This window comes from Thalassophryne amazonica, chromosome 1 (assembly GCF_902500255.1).
Source record: "Thalassophryne amazonica chromosome 1, fThaAma1.1, whole genome shotgun sequence".
In the NCBI taxonomy this organism is placed as follows: Eukaryota; Metazoa; Chordata; class Actinopteri; order Batrachoidiformes; family Batrachoididae; genus Thalassophryne; species Thalassophryne amazonica.
In genome coordinates, this window is record NC_047103.1 from 12,930,056 (window position 1) to 12,951,867 (window position 21,812).

The window sequence follows — 21,812 nt, forward strand, 5'->3', positions numbered from 1 at the left end:
CACCAACATTATGCTGTGGCTTTCACAAAAATATTGAACGGAGAAGAGGACACACCAGACTGGCTAACGACAGGGAACACAAGCCTAATTCCAAAGACCAAGGATACACAGCTTCCCAACAAGTACAGACCCATCTGCTGCCTAACAACAACGTACAAAAGGCTGACAGGAATCATAACTGATGCCATTTATGAACATCTTGACACTGGTGGCTACCTGGAAAATGAACAGAAAGGATGTTCCAAAAGAAGATTAGGAACTAAAGACCAGTTACTGACAAAGTTATCCTGGAGAACTGCAAAACAAGGCAGAGGAACCTCAGCATGGCTTGGATTGACTACAAAAAGTCATTTGACAGTGTACCACACTCCTGGATCATGAGGTGCTTAGAACTCTATAACATCAATGAGGAAATAAGATCTTTCCTGAGAGCACAAATGAACAAGTGGAACACCACCATCACCCTCAATCACACAGAGGGACAAATAACAATCCCAGACGTACGAGTTCAGAGAGGGATACTTCAGGGAGACAGCCTTTCGCCTCTCTTATTCTGCTTAATCATGGACCCGCTCAGCAAGATCCTGAAGGAGCATGACATCGGATATGACTTAAGTAAAGACAAAGGAAAGGAAATCCAAAAACTTGTGAACCATCTGTTGTTCATGGACGATTTGAAAATCTATGCCAACACAAAAAACGGACTCAGGCAGCTCGTGGAAACTGTCCATAAGTTCTCAAAAGACATTGGCATGGAATTTGGACTGGATAAATGCTCAAAATGCACAATGACAAAAGGAAAAAAGACAAAAAACGAAAACATACAATTGGATGAAGGGAGCTACATTGAAGATCTGGCTGCAGACTCCACATACTAATACTTGGGAATTGAACAAAGTAATACAATTGAGCACAAGAAAATGAGAACAAAAACAACAAAAGAATACCTAAACCGCTTAAAAAAGATCTGCAAAACACAGGTGACACCAAAAAACAAGATCACAGCCATAAACCAGTTTGCAATACCAGTGGTGACCTATGGGTTTGGCATAGTGAACTGGCCACAATGTGAGCTTAATAAATTGGACACAAAAACCAGGAAAATGCTCACCCTCCACAAAATCACATACAGAAATCAGTGCATGGACAGAATATATCTCCCTCGCAGAGAAGGCTTTATGGGTCTCACTGAAATCAACCAAGCCTACAGAGCATCAATAGTAAGTATTGGACAGTACTTAAAGAGCTCTGAAGAAGAAATCGTAAAAACGGTCACACAACACCATGAGGCCATAACTGAACGGACCTCAATCACTAAACTGGCAAAACAATTTGGCGGAGAACTTATACAAGAGAGAAAAAGCAACAGTCTCATGCCTGCAACAAAACTTGCAAGACAGACCAGAGAACAATACAGCAAAAGAGAAGGAAAACATCGAGTGGAAAGATGGAAACAGCACAAAAGAGCCGGACGTTTCCAAGAAGAACTCGAAAAGGAATACATTGACAAAGTTGGATCAATGCAGTGGCTAAAAAATGGAAAACTTGGTTTTGATGGAGAAAGAATTCTGACTGGAGCACAAGATCAGGGACTTCTAACAAATGGCTTCAAAAAAATGGCAGGGATCTCACAGAATGATAAATGCTGATTCTGTCATACAGTTGTTGAGAGTGTAAACCATCTAACTTCAGCATGCCAGATCCTCATGGCAGATGGGCATCATCCAGACACAACAAGATCTGTCAATATCTCCACTGGAAGGTCTGCAAGGAACTGGAGATGGAAGTCAAAGAACATGTCTGGGAGCACGAGCCAGCTCCAGTCTCATCCAACGGAGAAGTAACGGTCTTGTATGACAAAGAGATCCCAGCAGGAAGACACACTGAAGGAGGTGCAATCAAACCTGATATTGTCATCTGGAACAAGCAAGAGAAAACAGCCAAAATCATTGATGTGACAGTCCCCAATGACTACGGTCTGAATCGAGCTGAAAGGGGAAAGATCTCGAAATACCAAGACCTGAAAAATGACCTACGAACAACATGGTCATTGAAAGACGTCAATATCATCCCAGTTGTGGTGGGAGCAACAGGCCTGATGAAGAAGAACCTGAAGAAATACCTTGAGGCAATCCCAGGTCACTGGGTTACTATTTATTTTTTGTGCAAAAGTGAAATTAATAATCTCAACATTATTTACCATCTACTTAAAGGCAAAAACACACACAAAATATTTTTTTATATACAGCTATATAAATTCAGGCGTTAAGGGGTTAAGGTGCTTCATTAAAAAAAAAGTCCATATTAAAGATTTGATTTTCTATAGCCTATCCAAGTAGTCATGGTCACCCTGGACAGGACGCCAGTCTGTCACAGAGCCACATACAGACAAACACATTTACACCAACACACACCTATAGCCAATTTAAAGTTTTCAATCTACCTGACCTGCATGTCTTTGGATGTGGGAGGAAGCCAGAACACCCGCAGAGAACCCACCCAAACACGGGGAGAACACGCAAACTCCACACAGAAAGTCTACAAAAGGGGATGCAATACCATGATCTACTTGTTGTGAGGCAACAGTGCTAACCACTAAGCCACCATACTGCTTACCATCATTCATTCATTCATTCATTCATTTTCGATACCTGCTTACACCAGTCAAGAGTCACAGGGGTGCTGGAGCCCAGCAGTCATAGGGCGAAAGGCGGGGTACATCCTGGACAGAACGCCAGTCTATCACACAGCTAGTATTATTAGTAATAATATACAATTACAGACTTTTGATAAGGTGTACCCGTGATTATGTGGACCTGGTCAGGTCCGCAGGCCTCGGTGAACCCCATCCTGACAAGGTCCGAATAATCACGGGTACACCTCATCAAAAGTCTATAACTGCTTTATTATATGGTAAACAAGAAAATTGGGAGTTTGTCAAACATACTAAAACTGAAAAATCTATCTCAAGCTTAAACTCTGTATTATTACTGTCATACTGCACCAACTGGCATGCCATCGATTGACTGGAGATGCCTGTTAAGTCTGTGACGAAGAGTCATCAGGCTTGTTTTCTTATAAATTCGCCATTCGCCTGTCTAGCTTCTGCGTAAAATCGACCGAGTACTCCGTCAAGCATCCGTCTGTCATACGTTTCAAAGTTGGGCACATGTCCCTTTTCAGTGACGTACTTGTACTCATGTAAAATTTGTTTAGTCAGCGTCGCTAACAGACGCAAACCTGTCTTCTGCCATCTTGTCAACAAACTGACAGCCAAAATAGCCGTTGTATCGCATTATTTGATAGGTCGTTATCGATAGAAGGCGTCACTCGATTAGCTAGCGCTACGCTGCATGCAAGGTGTATTCGTTTCACACGCGCGGCCTACTCTGCTCCACCAGTGGTCAACTCGGCATGTGGTACAGCTCAGAAAGTGGCGAATGGGCCAATAAGAAGTTGGCAAAATCACATACCATATAATAATAATTATTATTATGAAGTGATTTCTCTGTATATGTCACATTGGAGTGTAAGTCACAGAACCTCCCAAATTAGTGGGAAAAAAGTGACATTCTCCTTAAAATACTGCAGGAAGTTAAAGTAAAACATTGATTACTGGACAACATATACAAAGCTGAAGAATTCATCGGATATTGAGTAGGTGCCGTGGAGTAACTGTAGGTTCTGTCAAAGTTTTGTGTGCCTATATAGCTGAAGTAATAAAGGCTATAAAAGCCAAAATATGACATTTTTCATACACAAATTGGTTCACTGTTGCTACAATACAGTGATCGTGCCACCCACTGCGACTACCCATGTGCCAGATTTGGCCCCAGTGTTCTAGGAGATTTAGGTCTCCGTCTTCCACCATAAGCAACACACCACATGATGCGGTGCAAGCTACTAGTGCGCATTGTGACAAATGTTCAGACGGACAGATGTGCACTCATCTATGTATATCTATCTCCGGTGGTTTGTGCATCAGGCGGGGGATACAACTGGAAGCAGTGCAGAGACAAAGTCGACTTGGATCATGTCTGTAAACTGGACTTGAATTTTTACAGTTGTACATACGCAGAAAGTTATCTTGTACAAATGACGGGACTTTGGTTGTAAATTTTCTTTTATGACCACGGTTTTATCTTCCTCTGCGTCTTCGTTTACTCTCTTCATTCTTTCTTTGAACTGTCTTGAAAAGACTGCGGCGTGCACAGAGAAATAAAGTGCATCTCCCTGAACAGACGTGCACATTTCACATCTGGACTTGTGTTTTATTTTATGTCGAAGTCCGGACAGGAAGCACCTGTCTAGATGAAATCCTGCTCAAAAAACGGCAAGTGTAGGAAAGAGGGCCAAGAAAAGAAAAACATTTGTCCATCTGTTGTGGAAATGCACGTCAGAGTTGTCACATTGCGAGCAGCGCCAACAAATGCAGCGGAAACTAAATTGGTTTGGAAAAGCTAAGTCATGTGAAATTAACACAAATTCCAATCCCTTCCGAACGATATCGCGTCACTCGGTGTTCGCCGCTGAATGCGGGTCATTCTTCTTCTGCGAGACTCAGGGAGGGGAGGGGGCTGCTGACAAGCAGCTCCGCAATTACAGAGAAGTAAAACTTCCAGATGTGGGATTATTCTTCACATTAACAGATTAACAGATCACGGTCTGGATGGAGTAACACACCTGTCTTTGTGCGTCCAAAGAAAGAAGGTCTTGATGTTGCCGTGTGACTGCTGATGCAAAATTTCACTTTGGTTTACAGCTCTGCTTTGTTTAATAAAAAAATCAAAAAGTGTTAAAAATAAGGTTTTATTTTTATTGTTTTTAAACCTTTCAGCTGTCCCTGGCTCTGTGGAGTTAAACTTTTTTGCCCTTTGTGACGCAACTCCAGTTGTACACGGAGAAACGTGTTAGGCTCCTGGAGTTCCTAAATTTATGTTCCTCATTTATGTTCAACATTAAATATGGACATGGACAGATTCCTCTCTTATTACGTTTGCCACGTATTTGTGTGTTTTCTTGAAGCATACAGATGTGGACAGTAGAGCAACACCACAGGAAATCACGAGAGCAGTGCAGCAAAACTTCAAGTAAGACAAAACCTTAAGGCAAAAGTACACGAAGAAGACCACAAACAGTGGTGGAATATTTTGACAAGGATTTTTTGTTGTTGTTGTAATGAAAACACACATCCAGAAGGGAATCCAGTGTAAAACCTGTGTTAAAACAATATGTAGGTCCATAGATCTGCTGTGGTGCCTCCAAGTGGAAAAACAAGTGTGAAGCCGAAGAGACTTACTGTTACAGTTGTTTCCATCTCCAGTTTAGAAAGACAAAATGCTGGTTGTGATGTCACCACATACATAAAAGGTCAGTTACCCCGAAACGACAAGGTAGACACATACAAAATACTTAATATTACAAAAGGGTAACATAAATGATCAAAATGGAATGTTTTATCAAAGAATTTGTGCAGGACAAAAAGATCAGAAGTATTTTAATTTCACAGAATATAGTCAGTTATTGTACTGAGCGAAGCTGACTTCTTTAATCTGGTTAAATAAAAGGTTTAATAATAATAATGACAAGCGTGTGGGACATGGCAGGAATACAGATTCACAGAAAATGGAATTAAATGAGGGAAACGTGTTTCAAAAAATGGATAATTTTAGTGATGTGTGTCAATGTTTGGCCATTTGTGATAAAACTCAGAATTTCATTATTCCACAAAAAATTCATTGCAGGAGTGGTGGACAAGTGGTTAGTGCACTTCGTTTCAGTGAAGGTTCCCTGGTTCAAACCCCACCCCTGCCGCATTTCTCCATGTAATGTGGAGTTCCATCAGGAACGGCATCCGGTGTAAAACTTGTGCTAATTCAACATGCAGAACCACCTCGGATTTGTTGTGGCAACCCCGAGTGGAAAAAAAAATGGAACAGCCAAAGGGACTTTTACAATATATTCATTCTGATGAGGACATTAAATCAATCAATCAATCAACTTTTTTCTTGTATAGCGCCAAATCACAACAAACAGTTGCCCCAAGGCGCTCGAAGGCACCACATGGTCACCAGCTTATGACCACACAAACTAGGTAACTAACTAGTTGCAATAGTTCCCTCTTTAACCTGGCGTGTGTAAAGTTACGACAACACAAAAGCTGCAGCGCCAAGCATCAAGCCCCGCCCACTCTCAAAAGTGAGCCAATAAAATCACACAATCACAATCAGCCCTCGTATGACATCACAGCTCATTGAACAGTGAAAGAGCTGTATATCCTCGATCAAACACAAATTCTAATTCACAGACTGGACTAAAAAAAGTGAAAACTCAGTGTGGCTGAAATAACGTATTTAATAAATTTCTGTTTTCCAAATGCACGGCACTGAAGTTGCACTTTTGAGGGTCACGCTTGTTGAAAATTCTGATTTTTTTTTCTTTCTTCGTGACCTCACTCCAATGGTAATTCAAATTCAGACCAGTCTGAAAAACATCTTTATTTTTCTTCCTCGTAAAATTGCTGTCAGGTCCTTGAAAATGTACAAAGTTGTTGCTAAGCAACTTCTCCAAGTGGCTGAAGTAACTTCTTTAATACATTTCTGTCTGACAAATGGACAGCAGTGAAGCGGTACTTTTGAGGGTCACACTTGTTCAAACTTTTTTTTTTCTGTCGCACTTCCTTGTATACAGTAAGTGCTGATATTAATCCATTTGACTGACAAACTCCGGGACCTTTAGCGCACGGCGTCGGCCAGTGCGGAAGTGCCAAATACTGCAGTTCCTTCAATGTCCATTTTACGCCATCTTCAAAAGCAAGTCAATCCACCTTTACAACAGAAAAAAATCATTTAAACCCGGGGGAGTGACATAACAGTTTGGGTAGCAGCCCTGGTACTCAGCCGTGTTTGTCCTTGCTGAGCGTTTTATTACAAATATCAGGGATAATGTGGCTTACTGTGCAGTGCAGTTAATTGTACAAATGGACCATCTAAGAAGTTGGTGCTCCAGTATTTGTGTTAAATGAACTTTTAGTAATATTTGGTGTGTACGTAAGCACCCTTCGTCATTTGCATGTATGGGTAGCTTGACAGCATTATTGATATCCAATTCAGTCTCACGGCAAGTCCTGATTCAGCAGCACAAAATATATATTAATCTATCGGTTCGTGATATTGTGACGAAAAGCGCCTCATTTTCGTCACGGCAGCAAAAATTCATTCTAATTCATTCCGTGATGGCTGCACGAAATTAAAAGTGTCGCAGGGGAGGAGGGTTTGGGGGTGGTTATGGTTAGGGTTGGGGGAAGGAGTAGGATTAGGTTATGGTTAAGGTTACGGTTGGGGGCAGGAGTACGGTTAGTAATAGTGAGTTAAAAAAAAAACCCCATCACAAAAATTTGACTCATTTCGTGACGGGAGGACGAAAAAAAAAAACGTGAGACTGGGCAGTTGATATCACCAATGATATCCTCATCATATGCAGTAATACCTGTACCCAAGCCTCCTATAATAAAAAGTACCATCCACTCTACAAATCCATCCAAACCAAAATTAGCCTGTTAGCCTTAGCTAGTTTGGGAACTCAGAGATGGTGGACATGTTCAGGCTTCATTTGTTCCACCCAGGTCACGCAGGTTTTGCTTGTGTTCCACCTCTTTACGCATTTATAGGTTGACTTGGAGCTACATGGCGTCAGACACTGCCAAGACATCACAGTGGGGTTTATCTTGTAAATCATCTTCTATTTATTGGCTGCTCCAGTCAGTGACCTCTGAATTCCATGACATTAAGTGGATGAGCGTTTATGACTCCATCGTGGATGGGATGCCAGTTCAAAGCAGGTGACTTCCCCAGGCAAGACTGGTCCCCACTTATATGGGTGGGCTGAGACAAGGTGGATGAAGCGTCGCTCCAGGACAGACACAGGTAGTGTTACCAGGAAAGGAACCCAGGTTGCTATATTGGTCATCAAGTCCTTATCCCACTGAGCTGCCTGCTCTATAACTCCAATACTGCTGACCAATGTATCTGTCCGCTATGTCAGACATTATAACTTAATGTAACATGTACACTTCCAATTTTCACACAGTCACAGCAGAGAAAACCTTGTGTCCCTGTGATCTTTGGCGCCCCCTGAGGGGTGCTGAGACCTCAGTTTGGGGACCAGTGCACTATTGAATACCTTCCTAGCTTCATGAAAAATGGATCAAAATACTGTGAAAAGTGTGTTAATGTTGAAGAAAGTGAAATTTTCCTTCTGCTGAATTCAGATAGGAAGCAAAATTTCATGTTATTTTTGGCCCAAGACGAACATGGGAGTAAACATCACCTCGCGGGCCGAGGTAACGTCTCTTTTCTCATGTCTGAATGGAGTTGGCTCACACAGAGAATTACTGAGGTTTCAACTTTGACCTTCTGAAAAGTTCTGACAAATCACTCTCGCTCTGATGTTTGAATGACTTTGACGACATATCTGAGCCGTAACTTGATGTCACAACACATCTCTTAATTGATTTGTTTGCTGCTCTGGTCCACGCTGCAGGAAACGAACCCGTCACGAGTGAAGACGCCAGCTGTAGGCCACAGACAACCCTGTTCCACTTGGATGTGCAGCCGTATGACGTTTAGGTGTGCCAAAGTGCGTTAAGCTCAACACATGCACTCCAGGTGACACCAGGCAGCTGTTTCTCTCTGGGTCAAACAGCCGCAGATGGAGCAAAGACTGATGCTGCACTCACTCCATCTGAGAGTTCAAAGTAAAATATTTTCAATTAATGCATTTCATGTGGTGAACGTATGTGTTATTATTATTTCATTTACTTAAAGGATTATTTAACCAGAGCAGCACTCAGTACAGTGCACACCTCCATCAAGGTGCAACATGCATTTGAACCGACACCTTGAACTTTGCTTCACCGACAAAGTGGAAAACATGTTTCAACAGCAGAGCTACTCCATTATGTTTTCCTGTATTGGACAAGTGCTAATTTTTCATTTAAAGTGAACAAACTGTGACGTGTTCACATGGCCAGATGTACAGATACGTTTTTATATATATATATATATATATATATATATATATATATATATATATATATATATATATATATATATATATATATATCTGAATGGTGCAAATTGGATTTAAGACAGATCTGAGTGGGATTCGCAGACATCTGAAAGTAAATGTGGCTAGAATCCGGCAATCTCTGGGATCATGACATACACACCCCATGCTCACATGACCAGATCTCCACACGTACACACCCCATGCTCACATAACCAGATCTCCACACGTACACACCCCATGCTCACATGACCAGATCTCCACACGTACACACCCCATGCTCACATGTCCAGATCTCCACACGTACACACCCCATGCTCACATGACCAGATCTCCACACGTACACACCCCATGCTCACATGTCCAGATCTACACACGCACACACCCCATGCTCACATGACCAGATCTACACACGCACACACCCTATGCTCACATGTCCAGATCTACATACGCACACACCGCATGCTCACATGACCAGCTCTACACACGCACACACCCCATGCTCACATGTCCAGATCTACACACGCACACACCCCATGCTCACATGACCAGATCTACACACGCACACACCCCATGCTCACATGTCCAGATCTACACACGCACACACCCCATGCTCACATGACCAGATCTACACACGCACACACCCTATGCTCACATGTCCAGATCTCCACAGGTACACACCTCATGCTCACATGTCCAGATCTCCACACGTACACACCCCATGCTCACATGTCCAGATCTACACACACATACACCCTATGCTCACATGTCCAGATCTACGCACATACACCCCATGCTCACATGTCCAGATCTACACACACATACACCCCATGCTCACATGTCCAGATCTACACACACATACACCCCATGCTCACATGTCCAGATCTACACACGCACACACCCTATGCTCACATGTCCAGATCTACACACGCACACACCCTAAGCTCAGATGTCCAGATCTACACACACACACACCCTAAGCTCACATGTCCAGATCTGCACACACATACACCCTATGCTCACATGTCCAGATCTACACATGCACACACACCCAATGCTCACATGTCCAGATCTACACACACACACCCTATGCTCACATGTCCAGATCTACAAACACACACCCTATGCTCACATGTCCAGATCTACACATGCACACACACCCAATGCTCACATGTCCAGATCTACAACGCACACACCCCATGCTCACATGTCCAGATCTACACACGTACACACCCCATGCTCACATGTCCAGATCTACACATGTACACACCCCATGCTCACATGTCCAGATCTACACACGTACACACCCCATGCTCACATGTCCAGAGCTACACACACATACACCCCATGCTCACATGTCCAGATCTACACATGCACACACCATATGCTCACATGTCCAGATCTCCACACGTACACACCCCATGCTCACATGTCCACATCTCCACACATACACACCCCATGCTCACATGTCCAGATCTCCACACGCACACACCCTATGCTCACATGTCCAGATCTACACACGCACACACACCCTATGCTCACATGTACAGATCTACACATGCACACACCCCATGCTCACATGTCCAGATCTCCACACGTACACACCCCATGCTCACATGTCCAGATCTACACACACATACACTCCATGCTCACATGTCCAGATCTACACACGCACACACCCTATGCTCACATGTCCAGAGCTCCACACGTACACACCCCATGCTCACATGTCCAGATCTCCACACGCACACACCCTATGCTCACATGTCCTGATCTACACACGCACACACCCCTTGCTCACATGTCCAGATCTCCACACGCACACATGCACACCCTATGCTCACATGTCCAGATCTACACACGCACACACACCCAATGCTCACATGTCCAGATCTACAAACGCACACACCCCATGCTCACATGTCCAGATCTACACACGCACACACACCCTATGCTCACATGTCATACATACATACACACACACACACACACACACACACACACACACACACACACACACACACACACACACACACCCGTACTCTCACCTCCAGACACATCACGTTCATCTTGAGCTGGATTGAGTTTGGACACGAGTGTAGGATGAGCTGGATTTGAAAAAAAGGTCTGAACGCTATCCAGCTAGAAAGCAATCCGGATTCAATCTCCAGCCAGATTGTCAACCCCAGTATGAATTTATTTTCAGCATAAGTGAGGGTGTGAATGAATTTGTTGATATACGTGTTGACCGTGTGATAGACCGGCAGCCTGTCCAGGGTTCCAGCTGGTTCCAGTTTCTCATTTATGAAGAGTTGCTCTAATCTCAATGCAAACCACAAAAATTGTGTGTTGGACTGTAAATTATCTTATTTCTCTGAGTGTTAGAAATTCCACTGGATTTTTTACAAATAAATTGTCACACATTTTGTAGACCAAAATTATTAATTCATTCATTATTAAATGAATAGTTTTTATTGTTTTATAGTCAATAGTTTTTATTTATTATTGACACTGTTCTAATGCTTTTATTGGTATTATTGTGATGGGCAGATAAATGAGTGTTTCCTGTATTACACAAGGACAGGGACAATAAGGAACATGGCCATTTCCCTCTTTCTTCTTCCCTCCTCCCTTTTTTCTTTTGCTCCTTCCTTTCGTCTCCTTCAAGGTCAATCGTCAGAGAGAGGCTGCATGTCACCGCTCCTTTGTCTATTCAGATAAAATTGCTGCATTCATCGTGTGTCAGATAAACTTCAAAAAAAGGAGGGGGAGGGAGGAATGAAGGAGGAAAGAGGGGAGGGGAAAAACAAAAGCCTTATTACGGCGTCCTCCAGCCATGGCCCTATAGCCTGTTTTTTATCTGTCCATGACAAATTCAAGCGCTCACTCTCCCCTCTCTTCTTTCCTCCACATTTTCTTTTCACCTTATCTACTGTCTCAGCGCTGCATCACTTGCCATTTTAGAATAATGTCCCCCCATGTCTATAATGACATTGCCTTTGTGTTTCAGATTACCTTGGGATTTTCAGTCCTCTTCCCCCAACACATGGGGATGCTGGAATAAAGATACACATAAACACACGCACAAGCATGCACGTGTCAAAGAAAATCCTCCTCGAACGCCGGACAAGGTGAAACAGGTACCTTATTAAAGACAAAAAAAAAAAAAAATTAAAATGTTTCAAAACGACCACAAAGCAACACTTTATGTATCATTTAATGGAATAATCAAATTCTTTTGAGTGAAATCTGGGTGAAATATGTGAAAACACAGTTATTCTTCCCCCAGATTACACAGCATCTCACCTGTCTTTGAATCTGAGCTCAAACACATCACATTTAAGCTCCCATCTCACTTTCGTGAACATGGATGCCAGAAGGTTTTGAAACCTTGTCCATACCTTAGATAGGGAGGGGTGTTTTTCCAAACATTTTTTAAATCTATAAATTTTTGCATGGAATATGGAAATATACATGGAATAAACCATAACAGTATAATTTTTGGGTCATTTGGTTCCAAAAACCCATATGAACAGAGCGTTTGAAAATTTCAGTAACGCGTGTGTCGTATATGTGCTGTTGATGCAGAAAACCACTCTGTTGCTTATAATTAGTTCATTGTGTCCATGTCATTCTTTACATGTGATGATTTTACTCAACTGATGTTCCTGAAATAAAAACTACAGAGATTTTTTTGTTACAATTGAAAAGTATCCGACCTTATTATTTTTTTCAAAAACCATATGGATTTGAATCACGTGTGATTACATCAGACATGCTTGAACCCTCGTGGGCATGCGAGAGTTTTTTCACGCCTGTCGGTTACGTCATTCGCCTGTGGGCAGTCTTTGAGTGAGGAGTCGTCCACCCGATCGTCGATTTTTTTCATTGTTTAGGAATGGCTCAGAGACTGTTGCTTTGTTTGATAAAAATTTTTTCAAAACTGTAAGGCACAACTGAGTGGACACCATTCAATAAATTCAGCTGGTTTTCGGTAAAAATTTTAACGGCTGATGAGAGATTTTGGTCTGGTAGTGTTGCTTTAAGGACGGTCCACGGTGCCTGATGGCGATCTGCGCTTCGAGGCGGCAGCGTCTCGCCGTTTCAAGTTGAAAACTTCCACATTTCAGGCTCTGTTGACGCAGTAAGTCGTCAGAGAACAGAGAACTTTCAGAAGAAGTCGGCATGAGGAGTTTATTCGGACATTCCATTGTTAACGGTCATTTTGTAATGAAAGAACGTGCGGGCAGAGTCGCATGTCGGGCTGGACCCGACCGCGGGGGGTCGCGGCAGGAAAAACACCTCCGTTGGAAATCTTAACGGGCAAGTTGGAACATGCCCAAGCTGTTAAACAATTTCTCAGTTACTCACTTGTTGAAAGCCATTAAAAGCCGCCTGAATTCTACAAATGGTTTTCAACACGGAGGTGTTTTTCCTGTCGCGGCGCACACAGATTTGCCGAGTCGTCACGGAAACGACTCGGCGAATTTGCGCACACATCTTTCATTAAAAACGTCCTTAAACAGTGGAATGTCCGCATAAATTCCTCATGCCGGCCTCTTCTGAATCTTCTCTGTTCTCTCACGATGTCCTGGGTGAATTAAGCCTTAAATTAGGATGTTTTCTGCTCGAAACAGGCCGACGACAGCGCCTGGAAGCGCTGCAGGACGTCCCGCTCCGTGGGAAGTCCTTACACCGACAGAAACACCCCATAATCTCTCATCAGCCGTTAAACTTTTCACAGAAAACCAGCTTAATTTCTCGAATAGTGTCCACTCGGATATTCCTCACAGGTCCAGAAAAAATTTTGATAAAGCAACGCGCGCCGTCTCGAGCAGCGTGTGAAACAAAGGAATTCAGCCGAGAGGGCGGGACCACATCTCACTCAAGGCCTGCCCACAGGGAAATGACGTCACCGACACGCGTGAAAAAACTCACGCATGCGCACGAGGGTTCAAGCATGATTGGCGTAATCGCATGTCATTCAAATCCATACAGTTAAAAAAAAAAATAAAAGGGTCGGTTTATTATCTAAGAGACCTCGTATGTACTGAAATAAGGATTTTGTCAATTACTCTTAAAAAGCACCAGATAGTCTTATTGTTACTATAGAAGTTGAATATAAACTTGGGGTCAAGCAACATTTGGAGCCAAATTTCAAGTCTCTAGGTGCAGTGGTTTACAAGATATGACATTTTCTTCGATATTTTTGCCGATTTTTGAACCCGATATCTTCACTGGCTCCGTCCATATGGGTTTTTGGAACCAAATGACCCATAATTTATCCTGCTATGGTTTATTCCGTGTATATTTCCATATTCCATGCAAACATTTATAGATTTCCAAATTTTTTTAAATAACACCCCTCCCTACCTTAGAAAACCTTAAAGGTCATCGTGTCCAAGGTTGGGTAGGATTACTTTGAAAGAATACATGTGGATTACATGTATGCCTGTACATACATTTGGATTACTTGTAATCTGATTACTTTTGGATTACATTTCAAAGTAATCCTACCCAACCTTGATCGTGTCACTGTCTTGTTTTCATCAAGGCAGAATTTTCAACATTTTTTTTTTCCAGTCACACTTTTTCACACTGTTAATCCTTTGCAATTTCATGGAGCCTGTGACTTTATTTCTATTATCACCACACACAGAACAACAAGAATAAAAATTATGAGAAATTTGATTTGATTTATTTAGAAATTCCATACAAATCATAAACAAAAACATGTTAAAACATATGACTAAAGCAAATTCTTGGAATTTCAAGGATAACACAAAAAAGTCATACAACTTATTTCCATTGTGGCCCGAATAAATAAAAATATTAGTAATAATAAAAACACTTAAAAAATTAAGCAGCAAATAAAATACACAGACAAATTGGCTGGACTGACTTTCTATAATGCTGTTGAGCAGAAATGACTTGACCATTCTCTTAAAACAGATCAGATTATCACAAGTTTGTACATTTGACGGCAACTGATTTCAACTAATAGCACCAATATATTTAAAATAATTTTTACCATTTGTGGTGTATCTTGGAATGAATAACGATGAGTGACTAGATCTAGTTCTGTTGCTGTGTACCTCTGACACATAATGAAAGTAGTTCTGGAAATACAACATTTACAAATTTTTCTAGCACTAGCCTCATGCAATAATATGTCCGCCCACCTCCCATAGTACAGGCCGGATCAAATATCCTTCAACTTTTCCAGAGCGGTTCTGCAGGGCAGTAATTATTTGGGGGGTACCAAACAAACTTGTTTGAGTAATTCCAAGAAATTACTAATTAGCTGAACAGAAACACAATGAGAGCTGCACCACTCACGGGAGATTGCTCTAGCAAAGATGGACTAGTGATGCACAATGCATGATGGGAAATTGATGCATGATTGCACAGTGAGAAAAGATAAGAGAAAACCTGAAGAAAATGTGTAGGTGTCAGATCGGGTAAGTCCAAAAAATGGAGACTTCCCAGAGCTTTGTGGTGGCACTGTTGGTTGTAACGTTAGTGTTACCTCACTGTGGAAGCTGATAATTTGCTACATGATGGGCTCGAGATGCACAATGCATGACGGGAAAAGGATAATGGCAGAGCGGTCAATGTGAAATTGAAGAGAGTCTGGAACATGCATGAAAAGAAGCCAAAGGCAAACGGTCGAGCGGCCAGCTGGGGACATGTATAGTCGCGGATGGATCACTCTACCTTGTCAAAGTGACTATTATCACACAAATATTAAACTTCCTGTGTATTCTCTGATTTATCAAGAACAAAGAACTAATCCAAGAGTAGAAATCAACATTAATGATAAATGGAGTGTGACAAAATGAACCGTTCCTTCAGGAAGTAGCAGCTAAATAGCCAGGCTGTATGTTGAACTGCAGTATGAGTATTAATAAGTACAGTAGTACTTGTAGCAATAAAACCTGCCTGCAATTATGTCCACCAACCAAAAGAGGGATGTCATAAGCGGCGAATGAGATGTTTGAATAAACAGTCAGATGCAATGAAAGAAAGTCAAATAAGTGCGAAAAGCGAGTTCCAAAAGAGAACATGGCAAAAATGTTACAGATTCAGTGGCCACAAATTAAATAAATAAATGAATAAATAAAATAAAATAATTATCATACATGGCAACATGTTGCAGAAAACATTAAAAATACAATTCTGTGTTGAAATATAGCAGCCGTTTCTGGACATTGTTAATAATTTTATGGTGGCCTTTGTTGCACGTCGTCTTCTTGACATTAGTGTTGTGTGTTGGGGGGTGTGGCTGGATATTTTGGTGTTCTTTTCTTTTCTTTGCTCTCCAGGTGGCATGAGAACTGATTTGTCTGTGGAGAAGGTGCTGGCTGAAGAATCCTTCACCCTCATCAACATCATGTGCAGCACCTGTGAATGGTGCTCACATGCAACCTTAAAGACTTTCAGCTGAAGCAGATAATTGGATGGCGTTCTGCATTTAAGTCATGTGTGATTCAACCAGAACTGCCGGGAACTCGACCTTGTGATGTTCGTTTGTGAGACGCTGAGGACCGCGCCTGGGTTTGACACATCGAGCCCGTGAAGCAAGGAAGGGTGAGGGACACATGCTGTCAGCACACATCAAAGGTGATTAAGTGTTTGACTAATTGTTGATAGTAATTTGGTATTTTGTTACGCAGTATACTTGAATTGTGATGAGGATTGTGCAGCTCGCTTCTCACTGCTGTGGCATGCGGACAAGTGGTCCTCCACCTGTTGTGAGAAGCTGCTCATTTGCATAAAGCTTAAAATACAGACCTGCATGTGTTGCTGATAGTGTGTGTCTTTTGAAGGATATTAGTTGTAACTGCTGACTTACCTCACCTCTTCTATGCTTCGCAGAGAGTCGGTTTGTCGTGTCCACCTGGGGGGTGTTTGGCGGTGGTAGTGGGTCCAGGAGCGCCGGGCTTCGATCCTTTTGGGCGCTGGAGAGCGTGCCAGCCTTCACTCCACCAGAGGGACGCTATTTCTGTTTTTACACTTTTTATGCACCAGCGGGTGAAATAAATATATTGTTTTTGGAACCGCTTTTCTGGTTATTTGTAGCGCTGGGTTCCATCTGACGCAGGTCCACTCCTCAACCCGCGTCGACACATAACAATTAGAGTGTAGTCTTCTGTGGCTGTGATTGGAGAAACTGTGCACAGTGTGACTTTTGTCTGTTGGATCCACAGATTCATGCAGGAGAGGAACCTATAGAAGGGTTTTCTTGTCCTTATCTGCTCCTCTTCACCATGAAGCGCAGACTGGTCATGCAAAAGACAAAAGCTGCACCATGCACAGTTTCTTCATCTACAGACACAGAAGCCTCTGGTTGCTTTCGGAGATGGTCCGGGTGTCTTGGTGGCTTTCCTTGACTTGTGGCTTGTGTCCTCCCTGCACACTCACTTTGTGTGAACTGCCGACTTCAGGCAGATTTACCACACTGTTTTTAGTATTTATACAATAACTGCTTCACGTGTATATTTGATATCTGTATTTTCTATCTCACTATATGAAAGCATTTTGATTTGTTGTTCAATATTTGTATGATACAAAATGGGTTAATTTGCATTTTAAATTCTGATCTTTGAAGTGGAGGGGAGTCAATATTCTGACCGGCTCTGTGCATCTTTTCCATCATGTTTTATGGTCGAAGTGCTTTCATTTTATCTCAAAGAAAGCATTTTCCTTCACTTATCATCAGACGTGAAGCAGGTCTGCAGCATGTATTATTTCTGTGCTTTGATGAGCTCCTTAAACTGTGACAGGTCCTCCTCTACCCTGCTTTGCCATGTCTCTTAATGAGATGGTAATCAGCCAGTCATCAGCGGTGGGACCACGCAGGACACATAATGAGAACATTAGGCTGCAGAGTGAAAGGACCCCCTGCTGGGTGGAGGATCAATGGTCCGACATGATGAAAGCTGGATGACGCGGCTGATGGCTGAAGTGAAAGGAGAGAGGCAGAGAGTTGTGTTGGTCATCCAACACCTTATCTCGTGCACCCAGCCCTTAAACGACAGGCACAGAGAGGTATTTAAGAAAAAAAAAATTAAAAAGGTGTTGCAATGATAAATTATCATATTCTTGATTGATTGGAGGGGATTTTGCTTTTTCCTGTGCATTTGTTTAAATCAGTGTAAATCACAAGCAGCAAATAAACAGGAAACCATAACTGAGCTAAAATAATCACTTAATAATAATACACTACCAGAGATACGATACATATAGCGATACGTGACGATACGTGACGATACGATGCGATACGATTCAGCCCTGTTCCAGATTCGATGCGATTTGATATGTATTTGATGGCAATTCAATTCCTCACACTACGATACGATGCGATTTGGTGTGATACGATGCAATTCCACATGATGTAAAGAAATTATACCAAAAATTTAAATAGAAAATAAGGAGCTGCAATTCAGTATGGTATTATGGTATTCTTCTTCTTCTGATTCTACTAGACGCAGAGGATTTGTTTTACTCCTTATAAGCAGTAAATGTACCAGATTCAACATTATGGAACAGGAATCGGTTCCCTCATATGTGGAACCTGCTTCATCACACTGTCAGAACTTAAACAGTAAACAGTAAAATGTCACTCTCAATGAGTGACTTAAAGTGAGTCACTCATTGACAGCGTACCAAAAAGTAATTTGAGATACTTTTCTCACCAGAGTTTTCCTGGAGGTTTACAATCTGAGGAATATCCGAATGGAGCAGCAGCGGCCATATGATTTAGCATCACAGCATTCTTCACAAACGACATGCGTCTTGTGAAGTTTCCCATCTTTTTTAAAACAGTCAAAGTATCTCCAAATCCCTGATTTAAATGTTTTAGGTGCCTCAAAAATGTCCAACTGCTTGCGGACGTCTATGTTTGTTGTGGTAGAAATGTGCTTTCTGGCTTCCTTCCATGCTCAAAACAAAACGTGAAGCAGGGATGGTACATTCAATGTGACTCAGAAAAAAAGTGATGCAAGCACGCAGCGAGCAATGTGATCACAATTTCATTGAATGAACTGACACATTTGCATCGCACACGTTTGGATCTAGATACTGATTCATATCAATTAATCTCCACATCCCTAATTGGCTCATTTGCATGAGAAACAGTTACATGAGGACATCTTAGAAATTATTCTAAAAATGTTAAATAAATGTGTGAATAAATTAGTTGCTGTGGAGAACGATATGAACCTGAAAATGTATTTTCTTCTCTTATTTCCTCCAAGGACACTCCCTGACTGCGTTCACTAATGATTAAATCCTACGCTCACATTAAGGACTGAAAAAGATCATTTTATGCAGTTTGTTTATGTAAAAGGGAGAAGCTGGAGAAGACAACATTTTTAATTGTAATTTGGTCAGAAAAAATGCAAAAAAAAAAAAAGAAAAAAGAAAAATGTTCCTTAAAAAGTCTGGTCACACGGCATTTAGGGCCCCTTCACACATAGTGTGAATTTGGTCGAATTATGGCAAAACAGTGTGAAACAGTTCGAATTAGCGAATTACGAAAACTTCATGCGGATGGGCAGGTGTGCACAATCCTGCTGCAATGGTGTCATGCATGCTCGTGCACAAACACAGTGCGAGCAACTGGAGCATGTGTAACCACATCACGCCACTGCTGTGGAGTAAATAAAAGATAAAAACTAGCTGGTACCTGTGGAACCACATCGCACCACTGCTGTGGAATAAATAAAAAATAAAAAACAGCTGGTACTTGTGGAACCACATTGCGCCTCTGCTGTGGAAAACAACAACAAAAAAACATACATGCCACCCACAGGACTTATACCTGGACTTTACTGATTGTGAGCCCAAAACTTTACCACTGAACTACTGTCACTACTGTATGAACCGTCTGTTCCTCTGTAGATGACCCATGGTCACAGACATACATTCATGAAATGATATTAATGAAGCAATGCTCTGTTATCGTGTCCACATCTACTGGTCTGGTGTGTCCAGCCGGCCCCACGTACGTGTCCATGTGGAACAGAGCTCACATGGGTGACGTGACAGTCGGATCACCCGCTGCGTGTTATGATCTGATGGTCCATTGTCACCTGGGGCAGCCTGTCAATGTGCGTGCTGTGGGTGGACACACCCCCTGTCAGTTCAGCGCACACACCAGCACACCATCTGTACATCCATATATCAGGCAAATGCGCCCCCCCGGTACCACATGTTTACGGATGGGGGGGCAACACATGCGCGATTCACACACACGGCACATGTGTGCGCGGGGGGAGCTGACACTCTGGCATGTCACGTGTGTTGCTGTTTTGCAAAGCCACACTCGTAGGGCACTTAGACAAATTTCACATCCAGTTCAACAATGATTGTCTGCTGACTGTTTTCGTGATGATAGTACGAATGGCCACACATTTTCTAAGTGCCGCACGAGCGGTGTTAGATGTTCATGTGTGTCAGCTGGAATTTGGCCAACACCTGCCGTGAGAGGGTTCAATGGGCTCACACAGTGCACACTCTGTCTTTGACCAAATTCGCACTAAGTGTGAAGGGGCCCTTAACGAAGGGCAACGAAGCCCAAAGAAAACAAGAAATCTGGACTTTTGTTGACTTTCGTTGGCACTGTTTAACCTTTGCGCAGCTTTGTTCCTGCAGCTGGCGCTTCATCAGGATTTTAAACTGTCCAAAAATTTGAACGAATGCCACAGAAAACCTCAATTCAAATTATTTCATTTTGCTGTCATTCTTGACAGTTTTTTATTGTTTGCTTAGCTTTTGTAACATTAGCGTTTAGTTTGACTTCATTCAACCAGCTTTCACACAGTGCAGAAGCCATTTTGTGAGCACTGCTGCTCCCGCTGTGTTCATGTATCGTCGGAAACTACAGGGCAAACTCAGCCTGTTTGCTTGGATTATTTTTATCTGGGTGGGTCAGCTTCACTAGTCTCAGACACCTTATATAGGCCAGAATTAATCTTTTGTGTGGATAGAATTAATTATTTTTCCACAAGCAACTGCTGAATTTGAAACAACAAAAACGTTGTGTAATTTCCGACGGTACTTGAACGCAGCGTCAGCAGCAGCCATTGCCTCCTGCGTGCGCTTTTTTTTTTTGTGATATAATAATATGAGTGTAGGAATGACAATCCAGCCCTTCTGTACATGTGGCAACAGGTAGATGATTCAGATGATTATACAAAGAGCAGAATTCACATTGTGGATCCATGGCAGCTGGCGGAAATAACCACACATGGGGAGTCAATGCGCGTTCACACGGACTGATCAATTTACCGCTCTGATGATAGACTCAATCATCTTTATACTTATATTTATTCAACAGTTGACAGTTTTTATTGACAGTTTTCTGCTTAAATCAATATATATGGCTTAGTAGCTTAATACAGTGATACAGCAGCCACCACGACACACCAGCGTTTTTTTGTTTTTGAATTGGAGCAAGATGGTGCAGCAGCATGTAATCAGTCGGAACCAGATAGTGACGATTCTGATGAGGAGATGATCCCTCTTTTGTTCTGGATGAGAAACCAGAGCAGGTGGATCCACTGACATGCACACAGATCTCCACAGTGGGTCGAATCACACGCTTCTGTTTGCAGTTTCTCCAGGACTCAGGTGCTACAGAGCCTCGTCCCAGTGCCGGGTCCTGGAACACAGAGATGCAGACACTGCTCCAGCAGTGGCTCCAGGCACGTTTCATTTAAAGCGTGGAGATCAACGCTAGC

At 42.3% G+C, this 21,812-nt stretch overlaps 1 long non-coding RNA gene across 1 annotated transcript in view; it reads right to left on the reverse strand.

The window, feature by feature from the left end:
• Positions 1–6,117: 6,117 nt before the first annotated feature.
• The window catches only part of LOC117518996, a 29,078-nt gene continuing 13,383 nt past the window's right edge, over positions 6,118–21,812 (reverse strand). The window contains exons 2-3 of the long non-coding RNA XR_004563137.1: positions 14,430–14,435; positions 6,118–6,128 (exon numbers count right to left, since the gene is read on the reverse strand). This is a non-coding gene — a long non-coding RNA (uncharacterized LOC117518996). The remainder of the gene's footprint in view (positions 6,129–14,429; positions 14,436–21,812) is intronic.